Source organism: Lactuca sativa, chromosome 3, assembly GCF_002870075.4.
Source record: "Lactuca sativa cultivar Salinas chromosome 3, Lsat_Salinas_v11, whole genome shotgun sequence".
Classification (NCBI taxonomy): domain Eukaryota; kingdom Viridiplantae; phylum Streptophyta; class Magnoliopsida; order Asterales; family Asteraceae; genus Lactuca; species Lactuca sativa.
Genome location: NC_056625.2, coordinates 197,060,192 through 197,074,259, shown reverse-complemented (window position 1 = coordinate 197,074,259; position 14,068 = coordinate 197,060,192).

Genomic DNA, 14,068 nt, shown 5'->3' with positions numbered 1-14,068 from the left:
TAATCCATGGAGCATTAGCCCACTATATAAGTATGGATGATTTACACAATCAACCCATATATTTAATTAGTCTTCTTTTGATCACATAATTAATTCTAAATTAATTATTGATCTAAAATAATTAAATAATCTTATTAATATATTAGAACTTATAATATATTAATAAACCTTAAGTGTTATTTCTCTCATTTTAGTCTATCCAAGTGCATGATGTCATGCAACCCAAATGGACCATGCCGGGTCGGGTCAAGTCTTACCAATTATAGTTATGGACTTAGACCTTAATCCAACACAAAACCCTAGAGAGAGAAAGATTTTAGAGAGAGAATGAGAAATGGTGTGAAAAATCTGGAGACCCTCGCATCTATTTATAGCCTCAGAAGCCTCGGTTACGCTGGGCGTAGACATCGGCTACGCGGGGCGTAGTCATTGGATATGGATGCCAGCTCGCAGCCAGCTGTTTCGCATCTTCATCAGATGGATAAGGCGCGAAGGAAAGCTGGGCATACCAACCTCGGACGCGGGGAATAGCTAAGGGAAGCATGTCTGAATCCGAAGCGTCCATTGATCAGCGATGGACGGCCCACAACGCGCCACGTCATCAAGTTCTTATCAGGCTTCGCAAATTGCACACTCAACTTTAAAAATTCGTAACTTTTGCGTACAATCTCCGTTTTCGACGTTCGTTATATCTACGTGAAGGTGGGAATGTACTCTACAGCTTTCTTTTAGACTCCGTTGGCTAATTTTGACTCGATTTTAAATTTTATATTATTAACAGGCCGGGACAGGATTGGTCTGTTAAATCCTCATAACTTCTTCATCCGACGTCCGTTTTCACCCATCTTTTTCTCGTTACACTACTCTTAATGAGGTCTTCAATTCTCTTTTAGGTCGTATTGGCTAAAAATCACTCGATCTAATATTTGAATTTCAGGTTGTACACCGCCAATCCGAACCTGTGAAGGGTGACTTTGTCATTTTTCCAAGTAAGCATGATTCGCAACTATCATCTGACTTTAGGTCAAACGACTCCAAGACTCCATCTTTTTGGAGTTGGCCTATGCGTTTCTTGCTTATATGTCCAAGACGACAATGCCATAATGATGCTTTATCCAAGTTATCATTAGTAGAATCAATACACAAAACATTATTTCCCAAGTTATCTACAACAGATACAGCTTCATACACACCATCACAAGGTAATGCTTTAAAATAAAAGACATTATTATAGAAAACTTCTATAGAACCAACTTCATTATTAAATGAAAAGGTAAACCCTTGTTTGTACAAAGCATGAAAGGAAATAATATTTCTTGCCATTCCTGGCGAATAACAACACTTATTCAAATCTAAACTAAACCCACTACTTAGCGATAAAGTATAAACTCCAATCTTGGTAACAGGTATAACTTTCCTATTCCCCATGATCAAGTTTATCCTTCCTTGCTCCACATCCTCACTTCTTCTTAGTCCCTGCAAGTCACAACAAATGTGAATACCACACCCGGTATCAAGGACCCAAGAATTAGAATGGGGTGAGTTATTAGAAATGATAGTGTAAATACCTGCATGGTTGGGTTTAACTTTCCCATCCTTCACATCTTGCTGGTATTTTGGGCAGTTCCGCTTCCAATGAGCTTTTTCATGGCAATAGAAGCATTCAGCCTCTTTTGGGTCAGAAGAAGGAGTAACGAAACCTTTCTTGGTTCCACTTGAAGAAGAGCCATCAAGGGTCCGAACCTTGGTACCCTTAGAAGAGCTCTTTCTCTTCCTCCCTCGATTCTTCCCGATTGCCAAAACCGGAGTAGAGTTTTGAGTAGGAGTGATAGCAACCGACTTCCCCTTAAGACCTGTTTCTGCGGTCTTGAGAAGTCCCTGAAGTTTGCTGAGGGTGACTTCTTCCTTGTTCATGTGATATGTCATGCGGAATTGATCATAGCACGATGGTAAGGAATGCAAAATAATATCTATTGAAAGATCCTCCGGGAAGTTCACATTAAGCTTCAGCAAACGATCCACATACCTTTGCATTTTCTGCATGTGGCTCGTGACGGATTCCCCGTCCTTCATCATGGTTGTTATCATGGAGCAGATGATTTCATACCTCTCTTGTCTTGCACTTTGATGGTATCTTTCCATCAAATCTTGGTGCATGTCATAAGGGTAGAAATCTTCATAAGACTTTTTGGAGTTCCGCTGTCATCGTGGCCGTCATGATGCAAGCCACTTTCGTAGCATCCCTTTCATGCGCCCGAAATTCAGCGATCTCCTGAGGAGTTGCAGTGGACTCATTAATCTCCTTAAGCTCCTTGTCAAGGACATATTCTTTGTCCTCGTAGCGGGTAATCATCCTGATGTTTCTGATCCACTCATTAAAGTTGGATCCATCAAAGGTGACTTTCCCACACAAGTTCATAAGGGAAAAGGAGCCATTAGGATTAGAGCCAGAAGCATTGTTGAAAGACATCTGAAGGAGAGAGGACAAGATTAGTTTAGATATAAGAGAGTCCTTAATAAAACACCCAAATGTAATATTAAGGCTAGGATCCAATCACAATATAATATAACTTAGAAGAGGTATGCCGTAATCTAAGCTATATCATATTTGAAAGGTAGGTGAATGACGATTCACCAATTTCCACCACGAAAACCGCAATATTTTACTATTAGGTTTTTTGAATGGTTCTTAGAAATTCCTAGATTCTTTGAGATTCAATGAACTTTTCAAAGGCATGTTTCAATCTCGAGTGTGCCCTCCAAGTTTTGTGACTGGGATACCGAGGATCACAAAACGAGGTGTGAAGTAACCATGCAAATCACTTGGTACCCTTAAAGTTTATCACTCAATCGATGTGCCGGTTAACCACACACGCTCCATCGATACTATAATAAACCCTAAGTCACCCTTTACCTACCTTGTTAAGTCCAAGTTAGTGTGCCGGTTAACCACACACGCTCCACCAACGACTTAATCAAAGTGTAAAGTGTAATTTCATGGAATAGCACCTTATTCACATTTTTCCTAAAGTAACTAAGATTGGGAATTTAATAAAACATTTAGTTACTTTATAATATTCATCATACTTTGAATGAGAATTAATAAGTCCTTGTCTTACCCGTTCGGCTAACGACCCTCCACCGATCAAGCAAGCGGTGGGTGAGAGTGGACACCCATTAAGTCACCATTTTATAGGCAACAACCTTATACCCACCTTATAGACCGGCTTCGTGAATGAGGCGTACTAGCGGTAAGACGACTTTGTTCTTATACATATATATATAATTATTAAATCATAATAATATAAGTATAAGGGTTGAATTTTAACTTTTAAAATTCTAGGGGTTGGAACTAAAGTTTTAACTTAACTTTACTTGTTCCAAAACTTGAGGGCAAGTTTTGTAAACTTTCAAAACTTTTCATTTCTTGTAACTTATGATTTTAATAGAGTAATAAAATGAGAACTTTTCATTTTTCTAACTCTTGTGTTCTTTTAATGGTTTTTTAATCCAAGAGACTTTTGGTTTTCCATAACTTGAGGACAAGTTATGGACTCCATTAAAACACATTATGATCATGAATTAATCTACCACATAGGTTACAAATAATTCCTATGATCATCTAAACATCATAAGAACAAGAACATGAATATGAACACTTTCAAGAATCAAAATCACATTTAATCTTTGTAATTTTGATAACTAGTTGTTGTAAATGAGTTAGAAAAGACATTACACCTTCTAAAATAAGTTTTCAAGTACCAAAACATTTTAGGGTAATGATTCTAATCCATTTCCAGCAACACAAGTCGAAATTCTGCACTCTGTCGACCCTACTCGCCGAGTGCATAAACCTACTCGCCGAGTAGGTTGAAGATACACGTGAACTCGTCGAGTCCTCCCCATGGACTCGCCGAGTCCATCAGTCAGACAGCAAGATTTTCGACTTTCTTCAACTTTTAAGCACAAATAACAAACAAACAAGCTTAGGCTCTGATACCACTGATGGGTTTTGAGCATTCTAACACTTCCTAAGTGTACATGCAACCCTAATAACCTTGGATCTATGTTTGTCTAATTATCATGCAAAGTTGAATTCCAAGGTTATATTCCTATCTAGCATACATGGGGAACAATTTTAACTTGAATCATAGATAGAATAACTTACCTTGTTGTTGCTTGTGTTCCTTGAAACCTTGTGAGCCTAGCACCCTAAGTGTGATGCCTCAAATGCTTCACACAACACCAAATGCTCTTGGAAAGACTCTTGAGATAACACACACTTCTCAAAATCGGCCAAGCCCTCTTGTTTCCTTAGTAGTGCCGATTTTTGGTGGAGAATATGCTTCTTATATAGTGTTGACACATCTAGGGTTACACCATGTAAACCCTAATGTGTCATGACTCTTCATTTTCATGACCCATGGGTTTGTAACTCCCATGGAGCATCCATGGAGTATCCTATGGGTAGAACCCAACTTGATAATCCATGGAGCCTCTTAGCCCACTATACAAGATATGGATGATTTACACAATCAACCCATATATTTAATTAGTTATCCTTTGATCACTTAATTAATTCCAAATTAATTCTTTGATCAACTAATCAAATAATATTATTAATATATTAGAACTTATAATATATTAATAATCTCCAAGTGTTATTTCTCTCATTTAGTCTATCCAATTGCATGGTGCCATGCAACCCAAATGGACCATGCCGGGTCGGGTCAAGTACAAGCCCGAAATAGTTATGGACTTAGACACCTTATCCAACAGTCTCCCACTTGGATAAGTCTAATAACTATATCTCTAGTACTTCAGGAACCGACCAGCAATCGTAGCTCTTTACAAGGTTTCTCGAAACTTGAGAAGATGATGGTACGCCATTTAAGATAAGTGATCATATAATCCTCCGTTCTAGATATCAGCCGGACAAATACATGGAACATAGTCTTGCTTATTGTCCAGCATTTGTTTCCCGATTTCCGATTTGTTTGACATAGAACTTAATTGAACACATCAACTTAGTTCTGACCGGGCCCGGTACATGGGTCAAAACAAAATCATCGAGGGGCCCAGATATCAGCTTCTAATCCAAGAAGGAACAGATAAACTTCGACTCATATGTTTGTTCTACCACTCATTGAATTACACACAAAAGTACGTTTTATAACATCGAGTTACCAATGCGGTTTCGTACAGTCAATGCATAACCAACTTGTAAGTAACAAATCATATCTCTAGGTTTGAAGACTTATATGATATTACCGTCTCACGATCACTCGAGATAGAATTCCATGAAGTGATTCCAGTGAGCGTGGGTTGAGTCCAATGCTCAGAACTTATGAGCACTCATGATTGTTGTAGCCTTGTCCAACACCTTGGACCTCTACAACCCATCATGACAGTCTTGATTCATACCTACTTCCGACATATGACCGACTGTGGAGGTTTGAATAATATGTTACACCAAACAAAATTATTCTGGAAGTCAAAACATGCAAAAGAAATATAGTAAACGATTGACAAGAGATAGCAACACTTTACTCATAAATAAAACACCTTTTATTCATCATCAAATGTCAATTACACTTTACAAATTTCTGAGTTATCTAACTACTAAAACTTATATCATCCTTCAGCCCTATGCTCCGAGCATGCTGGAGATGCTTAACCCTACTCAGTCCCTTCGTGAGGGGATCTGCTGGGTTCTCATCCGATGATACCCTCTTTGCCACGAGGAGTCCTTCTTCGATCCGATGTCTAATGAAATGGTATTTTCTGTCGATGTGTCTGGATCTCCCATGATCCCTTGGTTCCTTGGCTAAGGCAACAGCACTTTCACTATCACAGAAAATTTCCATTGGCTCTTTAATAGCTGGTACAACTCCAAGGTCTCCAATGAAGTTCTTCAGCCATATCGCTTCCTTTGCTGCTTCACTAGCTGCAATATACTCTGATTCACAAGTAGAATCAGCCACTGTCTCTTGCTTGGAACTCTTCCAAGAAATTGCTCCTCCGTTTAGGGTAAAGACCCAGCCCGACTGAGAGCGGAAATTATCCCTATCAGTCTGGAAGCTAGCATCACTACACCCTACAACTCTCAAGTTATCACTCCCACCGAGGGTAAGGACCCAGTCCTTAGTCCTCCGTAGGTACTTGAGGATATTCTTTACCGCAGTCCAGTGTGCCTTGCCAGGGTTCGCCTGATACCTGCTAACCATGCTCAAGGCAAAAGCTACATCGGGTCGAGTACACGTCATAGCATACATGATCGATCCTACAGCCGAAGCATAAGGTGTTCGACTCATTTCTGCTATCTCAGCCTCAGTGCTAGGGCTTTGTGTCTTACTCAACCTGGTGTTACTCTGGATGGGTAACTCTCCTTTCTTGGAGTCCTGCATGCTGAATCTCTTCAGCACCTTATCCAAGTAGGTACTCTGACTAAGTCCAATTAGTCTTTTACTCCGATCTCTCAAGATTCTTATCCCTAGAATATAGGCAGCTTCACCAAGGTCCTTCATAGCGAAACACTTCCCAAGCCAGGACTTTACTTCCTGCAGGGTTGGAATGTCGTTTCCTATGAGCAGTATGTCATCCACATACAATACCAAGAAGCTAACTATACTCCCACTAGCCTTGACATACACACAAGATTCATCTTCACTCCTAGAAAAGCCAAATTCCTTGACCTTTTCATCAAAGCAAAGATTCCATCTGCGAGGTGCTTGCTTCAATCCATAAATGGATTTCTCAAGCTTACACACTCTATTAGGGTACTCGTTGCTGACAAAACCCTCTGGCTGACTCATGTAAACATCTTCAGCCAACTTCCCATTAAGGAAAGCGGTTTTGACATCCATCTGACATATTTCATAATCATGAAACGCAGCTATGGCTAACAGAACCCGAATAGACTTAATCTTGGCTACCGGAGAAAAGGTCTCATCATAGTCCACTCCAGGAATTTGAGAGAAGCCCTTTGCAACCAGTCTAGCCTTATAAGTGTGTACTTTACCATCCATGTCGGTCTTCTTCTTGAAGACCCATTTGCACCCTACTGTCTTACGACCTGGTACATTTTCAACCAAGTTCCAAACTTGATTGTCATACATGGATTGTATCTCGCTATCCATAGCCTCTTTCCATTTAGCAGACTCGGGGCCTGCCATGGCTTCCTCGTAGCTGTTAGGGTCATCTTGACTTACTAGTGTCTCATCACTAATAAGTGTCTCACCTTCTGCAGTAATATGGAATCCATAGTAATGCTCAGGTGCACTCCTAACTCTCGTGGAACGTCTCAGAGGTACAGATTTGTCAATTTGCTCAACAGGAGTTTCCTCCTCAAGTTGAGGGCTAGAGTTTGAAGTTCCTTCACCGCTTGATTCTTGAATTTCTTCAAGATCAATTTGCCTCCCACTGTCTCCTTGGCTTATAAACTCTCTTTCTCGAAAGACTCCTCTTCTTGCTACAAAAACCACATTGTCACTAGGTCTGTAGAAGAGGTAACCAAAGGAATGCTGTGGGTAGCCGATGAAAATACACCTCTCGCTTCGAGGTTCGAGCTTATCATGAGTCTCGCGTCTCACGAAAGCCTCGCAACCCCAAATCTTGATGTGGTCTAGTTTAGGTACTTTACCAGTCCACATCTCGTGAGGAGTTTTGGCAACTTTCTTTGTAGGGACTAGATTGAGGATATGGGCGGCAGTCTCTAAGGCATACCCCCAGAATGAGATTGGTAGCGTAGCTCGACTCATCATGGAATGAACCATATCCAACAAGGTTCGATTACGCCTCTCAGCCACACCATTCAACTGTGGTGTCCTGGGAGGTGTCAATTGTGAGACTATCCCACATTCCCTTAGATAGTCGAGGAACTCTGAACTAAGATACTCACCACCACGATCGGATCGAAGCATCTTAATGTTCCTGCCCAATTGATTCTCGACTTCCTGTTTAAATTCCTTAAACCTCTCGAAAGTCTCTGACTTATGCTTGATCAAGTAGACATATCCATATCTACTATAATCATCAGTAAAAGTCAAATAATAACGATTAGCATCCCTTGTGGCATGTTTGAATGGTCCACACACATCCATGTGTATAAGGTCCAACAAACCTTCACCCCTCTCACATGAACCTGTGAAGGGTGACTTTGTCATTTTTCCAAGTAAGCATGATTCGCAACTATCATCTGACTTTAGGTCAAACGACTCCAAGACTCCATCTTTTTGGAGTTGGCCTATGCGTTTCTTGCTTATATGTCCAAGACGACAATGCCATAATGATGCTTTATCCAAGTTATCATTAGTAGAATCAATACACAAAACATTATTTCCCAAGTTATCTACAACAGATACAGCTTCATACACACCATCACAAGGTAATGCTTTAAAATAAAAGACATTATTATAGAAAACTTCTATAGAACCAACTTCATTATTAAATGAAAAGGTAAACCCTTGTTTGTACAAAGCATGAAAGGAAATAATATTTCTTGCCATTCCTGGCGAATAACAACACTTATTCAAATCTAAACTAAACCCACTACTTAGCGATAAAGTATAAACTCCAATCTTGGTAACAGGTATAACTTTCCTATTCCCCATGATCAAGTTTATCCTTCCTTGCTCCACATCCTCACTTCTTCTTAGTCCCTGCAAGTCACAACAAATGTGAATACCACACCCGGTATCAAGGACCCAAGAATTAGAATGGGGTGAGTTATTAGAAATGATAGTGTAAATACCTGCATGGTTGGGTTTAACTTTCCCATCCTTCACATCTTGCTGGTATTTTGGGCAGTTCCGCTTCCAATGAGCTTTTTCATGGCAATAGAAGCATTCAGCCTCTTTTGGGTCAGAAGAAGGAGTAACGAAACCTTTCTTGGTTCCACTTGAAGAAGAGCCATCAAGGGTCCGAACCTTGGTACCCTTAGAAGAGCTCTTTCTCTTCCTCCCTCGATTCTTCCCGATTGCCAAAACCGGAGTAGAGTTTTGAGTAGGAGTGATAGCAACCGACTTCCCCTTAAGACCTGTTTCTGCGGTCTTGAGAAGTCCCTGAAGTTTGCTGAGGGTGACTTCTTCCTTGTTCATGTGATATGTCATGCGGAATTGATCATAGCACGATGGTAAGGAATGCAAAATAATATCTATTGAAAGATCCTCCGGGAAGTTCACATTAAGCTTCAGCAAACGATCCACATACCTTTGCATTTTCTGCATGTGGCTCGTGACGGATTCCCCGTCCTTCATCATGGTTGTTATCATGGAGCAGATGATTTCATACCTCTCTTGTCTTGCACTTTGATGGTATCTTTCCATCAAATCTTGGTGCATGTCATAAGGGTAGAAATCTTCATAAGACTTTTTGGAGTTCCGCTGTCATCGTGGCCGTCATGATGCAAGCCACTTTCGTAGCATCCCTTTCATGCGCCCGAAATTCAGCGATCTCCTGAGGAGTTGCAGTGGACTCATTAATATCCTTAAGCTCCTTGTCAAGGACATATTCTTTGTCCTCGTAGCGGGTAATCATCCTGATGTTTCTGATCCACTCATTAAAGTTGGATCCATCAAAGGTGACTTTCCCACACAAGTTCATAAGGGAAAAGGAGCCATTAGGATTAGAGCCAGAAGCATTGTTGAAAGACATCTGAAGGAGAGAGGACAAGATTAGTTTAGATATAAGAGAGTCCTTAATAAAACACCCAAATGTAATATTAAGGCTAGGATCCAATCACAATATAATATAACTTAGAAGAGGTATGCCGTAATCTAAGCTATATCATATTTGAAAGGTAGGTGAATGACGATTCACCAATTTCCACCACGAAAACCGCAATATTTTACTATTAGGTTTTTTGAATGGTTCTTAGAAATTCCTAGATTCTTTGAGATTCAATGAACTTTTCAAAGGCATGTTTCAATCTCGAGTGTGCCCTCCAAGTTTTGTGACTGGGATACCGAGGATCACAAAACGAGGTGTGAAGTAACCATGCAAATCACTTGGTACCCTTAAAGTTTATCACTCAATCGATGTGCCGGTTAACCACACACGCTCCATCGATACTATAATAAACCCTAAGTCACCCTTTACCTACCTTGTTAAGTCCAAGTTAGTGTGCCGGTTAACCACACACGCTCCACCAACGACTTAATCAAAGTGTAAAGTGTAATTTCATGGAATAGCACCTTATTCACATTTTTCCTAAAGTAACTAAGATTGGGAATTTAATAAAACATTTAGTTACTTTATAATATTCATCATACTTTGAATGAGAATTAATAAGTCCTTGTCTTACCCGTTCGGCTAACGACCCTCCACCGATCAAGCAAGCGGTGGGTGAGAGTGGACACCCATTAAGTCACCATTTTATAGGCAACAACCTTATACCCACCTTATAGACCGGCTTCGTGAATGAGGCGTACTAGCGGTAAGACGACTTTGTTCTTATACATATATATATAATTATTAAATCATAATAATATAAGTATAAGGGTTGAATTTTAACTTTTAAAATTCTAGGGGTTGGAACTAAAGTTTTAACTTAACTTTACTTGTTCCAAAACTTGAGGGCAAGTTTTGTAAACTTTCAAAACTTTTCATTTCTTGTAACTTATGATTTTAATAGAGTAATAAAATGAGAACTTTTCATTTTTCTAACTCTTGTGTTCTTTTAATGGTTTTTTAATCCAAGAGACTTTTGGTTTTCCATAACTTGAGGACAAGTTATGGACTCCATTAAAACACATTATGATCATGAATTAATCTACCACATAGGTTACAAATAATTCCTATGATCATCTAAACATCATAAGAACAAGAACATGAATATGAACACTTTCAAGAATCAAAATCACATTTAATCTTTGTAATTTTGATAACTAGTTGTTGTAAATGAGTTAGAAAAGACATTACACCTTCTAAAATAAGTTTTCAAGTACCAAAACATTTTAGGGTAATGATTCTAATCCATTTCCAGCAACACAAGTCGAAATTCTGCACTCTGTCGACCCTACTCGCCGAGTGCATAAACCTACTCGCCGAGTAGGTTGAAGATACACGTGAACTCGTCGAGTCCTCCCCATGGACTCGCCGAGTCCATCAGTCAGACAGCAAGATTTTCGACTTTCTTCAACTTTTAAGCACAAATAACAAACAAACAAGCTTAGGCTCTGATACCACTGATGGGTTTTGAGCATTCTAACACTTCCTAAGTGTACATGCAACCCTAATAACCTTGGATCTATGTTTGTCTAATTATCATGCAAAGTTGAATTCCAAGGTTATATTCCTATCTAGCATACATGGGGAACAATTTTAACTTGAATCATAGATAGAATAACTTACCTTGTTGTTGCTTGTGTTCCTTGAAACCTTGTGAGCCTAGCACCCCAAGTGTGATGCCTCAAATGCTTCACACAACACCAAATGCTCTTGGAAAGACTCTTGAGATAACACACACTTCTCAAAATCGGCCAAGCCCTCTTGTTTCCTTAGTAGTGCCGATTTTTGGTGGAGAATATGCTTCTTATATAGTGTTGACACATCTAGGGTTACACCATGTAAACCCTAATGTGTCATGACTCTTCATTTTCATGACCCATGGGTTTGTAACTCCCATGGAGCATCCATGGAGTATCCTATGGGTAGAACCCAACTTGATAATCCATGGAGCCTCTTAGCCCACTATACAAGATATGGATGATTTACACAATCAACCCATATATTTAATTAGTTATCCTTTGATCACTTAATTAATTCCAAATTAATTCTTTGATCAACTAATCAAATAATATTATTAATATATTAGAACTTATAATATATTAATAATCTCCAAGTGTTATTTCTCTCATTTAGTCTATCCAATTGCATGGTGCCATGCAACCCAAATGGACCATGCCGGGTCGGGTCAAGTACAAGCCCGAAATAGTTATGGACTTAGACACCTTATCCAACAAAATGCTACACCAGTAATGGAATCAACGGCTACTGAAGCGTTGATTTCTCAACGCGTCACAGACGCTCTGGCTAACTACGAAGCCAACAGGAACACTGGATTCATAATCGGTTATGGAAATGGAAACGGAAATGGAGTTGGAAGTAACTCTAATATCAACAATGGAGGAGGCCATAGAGCTTGTACTTACAAAGACTTCCTGAACTACAAGCCAAAGTCTTTTTACGGAAATGAAGGAGTCGTCGAACTAACCCGATGGATCAAGAAGATGGAGTCCGTTTTTGAAATAAGCTTTTGTGATGAAAACTATAAAGTAATATTTGATGTATGTACTTTTGCTGATGCAACCTTAATATGGTGGAATAGCCATGCCAAAACACTAGACATTAACTGTTGGATTCTGAGCACTATAACACTCCTAGGGTGCACATGCAACCCTAAATGCTTTCGATCTATGTTTTCTCTAATTACACAAGCATTTTTAATTTTTCCAATGAATTCTCTCTATCTAGAATACAATTGAAGCTATACAATATAAACTTAGTTTGGATGCTATCCTCTTGAGTAGGATAGAGTTCTTGACCTTTGAAATCTTGAGCACCTCAAGTGTGAAGCCTCTATTGGTTCACAAACACCAAAATGCTAGAGGAGGCTTGAAAGAATAGCTTACTAGCATAAAATTAACTTCAACCTCTTGGAAAGTAAGTGGCAACCGATTTTGGCTCTAGGAAGGGCTTATTTATAGTGTTGCACATGCTAGGGTTACACTTTGTAAACCCCAATGACCCATGACTTTCCACATTATCACGCTCCATGGACTATCCATGGATTAGTTTAGCCCATCTACATAATCATGGATCATTGACCCACACTACAAGAATCATTGATTTACATAATCAATCCCCATATATTTAATTAGTCTCTTTTGACCACAAAATTAATTCCAAATTAATTCTTGATCATTACTAATTAAATAATATGATTTCATATGCATATATTATACTTGTAATATATTAATAAACCACAAATAACCTTATTATCAAAGTCCATCCTATCAAATTACACTGGTGAAGGCAACCCAAAAAGGACCATGCTACAATCGGGTCAAGTACATCCCAGTTATAGCTATGGGCTTAGACACCAAATCCAATAGTCTCCAACTTAGATAAGCATAATAACCATAGCTGCCAATGTAATTTTAGGATCCGACTTAGCAATCGCCAGCTTTCAAAAGCCCTATCAACTCTGACCCAGTCTGTGACACATCCTTTAGATAAGGGATCATATAATCCTCTATTCTAAAGGTATCATCTGGACTAATACATGGAACAATGTCATACTTATTGTCCAACAGTTTGTTTCCCGATTTTCGATTCGTCTGACATAGAACATAATTAAACACATCGATTTAGTTCTGACCGGGCCCGATACATAAGTCAAAACAGAATCATCGAGGGGCCCAAGATATTACTTTTAATCCTCTTAGGATAAAAGGGAACAAATAAACTTCGACATTATATTCTTGTACTAACTACTCATTAAATCATGCATAACGATACGCTTTATAACATCAAGTTACTGATGTGTTTTCGTATCATCAATGCACAACTAATTCGTAGTAAACAACTCATATATCTAGGTTTGAAGACTTATATGATATTATCGTCTCATGATCACTCATGATAAATTCCATGAAGTAATTCAAGTGAGCGCGGGTTGATCCAATACTCAAATCTTATTTCAGAAGTACTCATGAATGGTGTAGCAAACTATTGCTATGCCAGACGCCTTAGACAATCTACAAGCCAACTCATGACAGTCTTCTTTCATACTTACTTCCAATGTATGATCGACTATGGATATTTTGAATAAATCTTATTTTGGAAGTTAAAACATGCAAAGTAAAGCAATAGTAAATGATTGACACAAGATAGCAACTTTACTTATAAATTAAAGTCCTTTTATTTAATCATCAAATGCTAATTACAATTTAGCAATTACAAGTTTCTATTTATTTAACCACTAAAATGAATATCGTCCATTAGCCCAATGCCCCTTGCATGCTGCAAGTGCTTAACCCAAGTCAATCCATTTGTGAGAGGATCT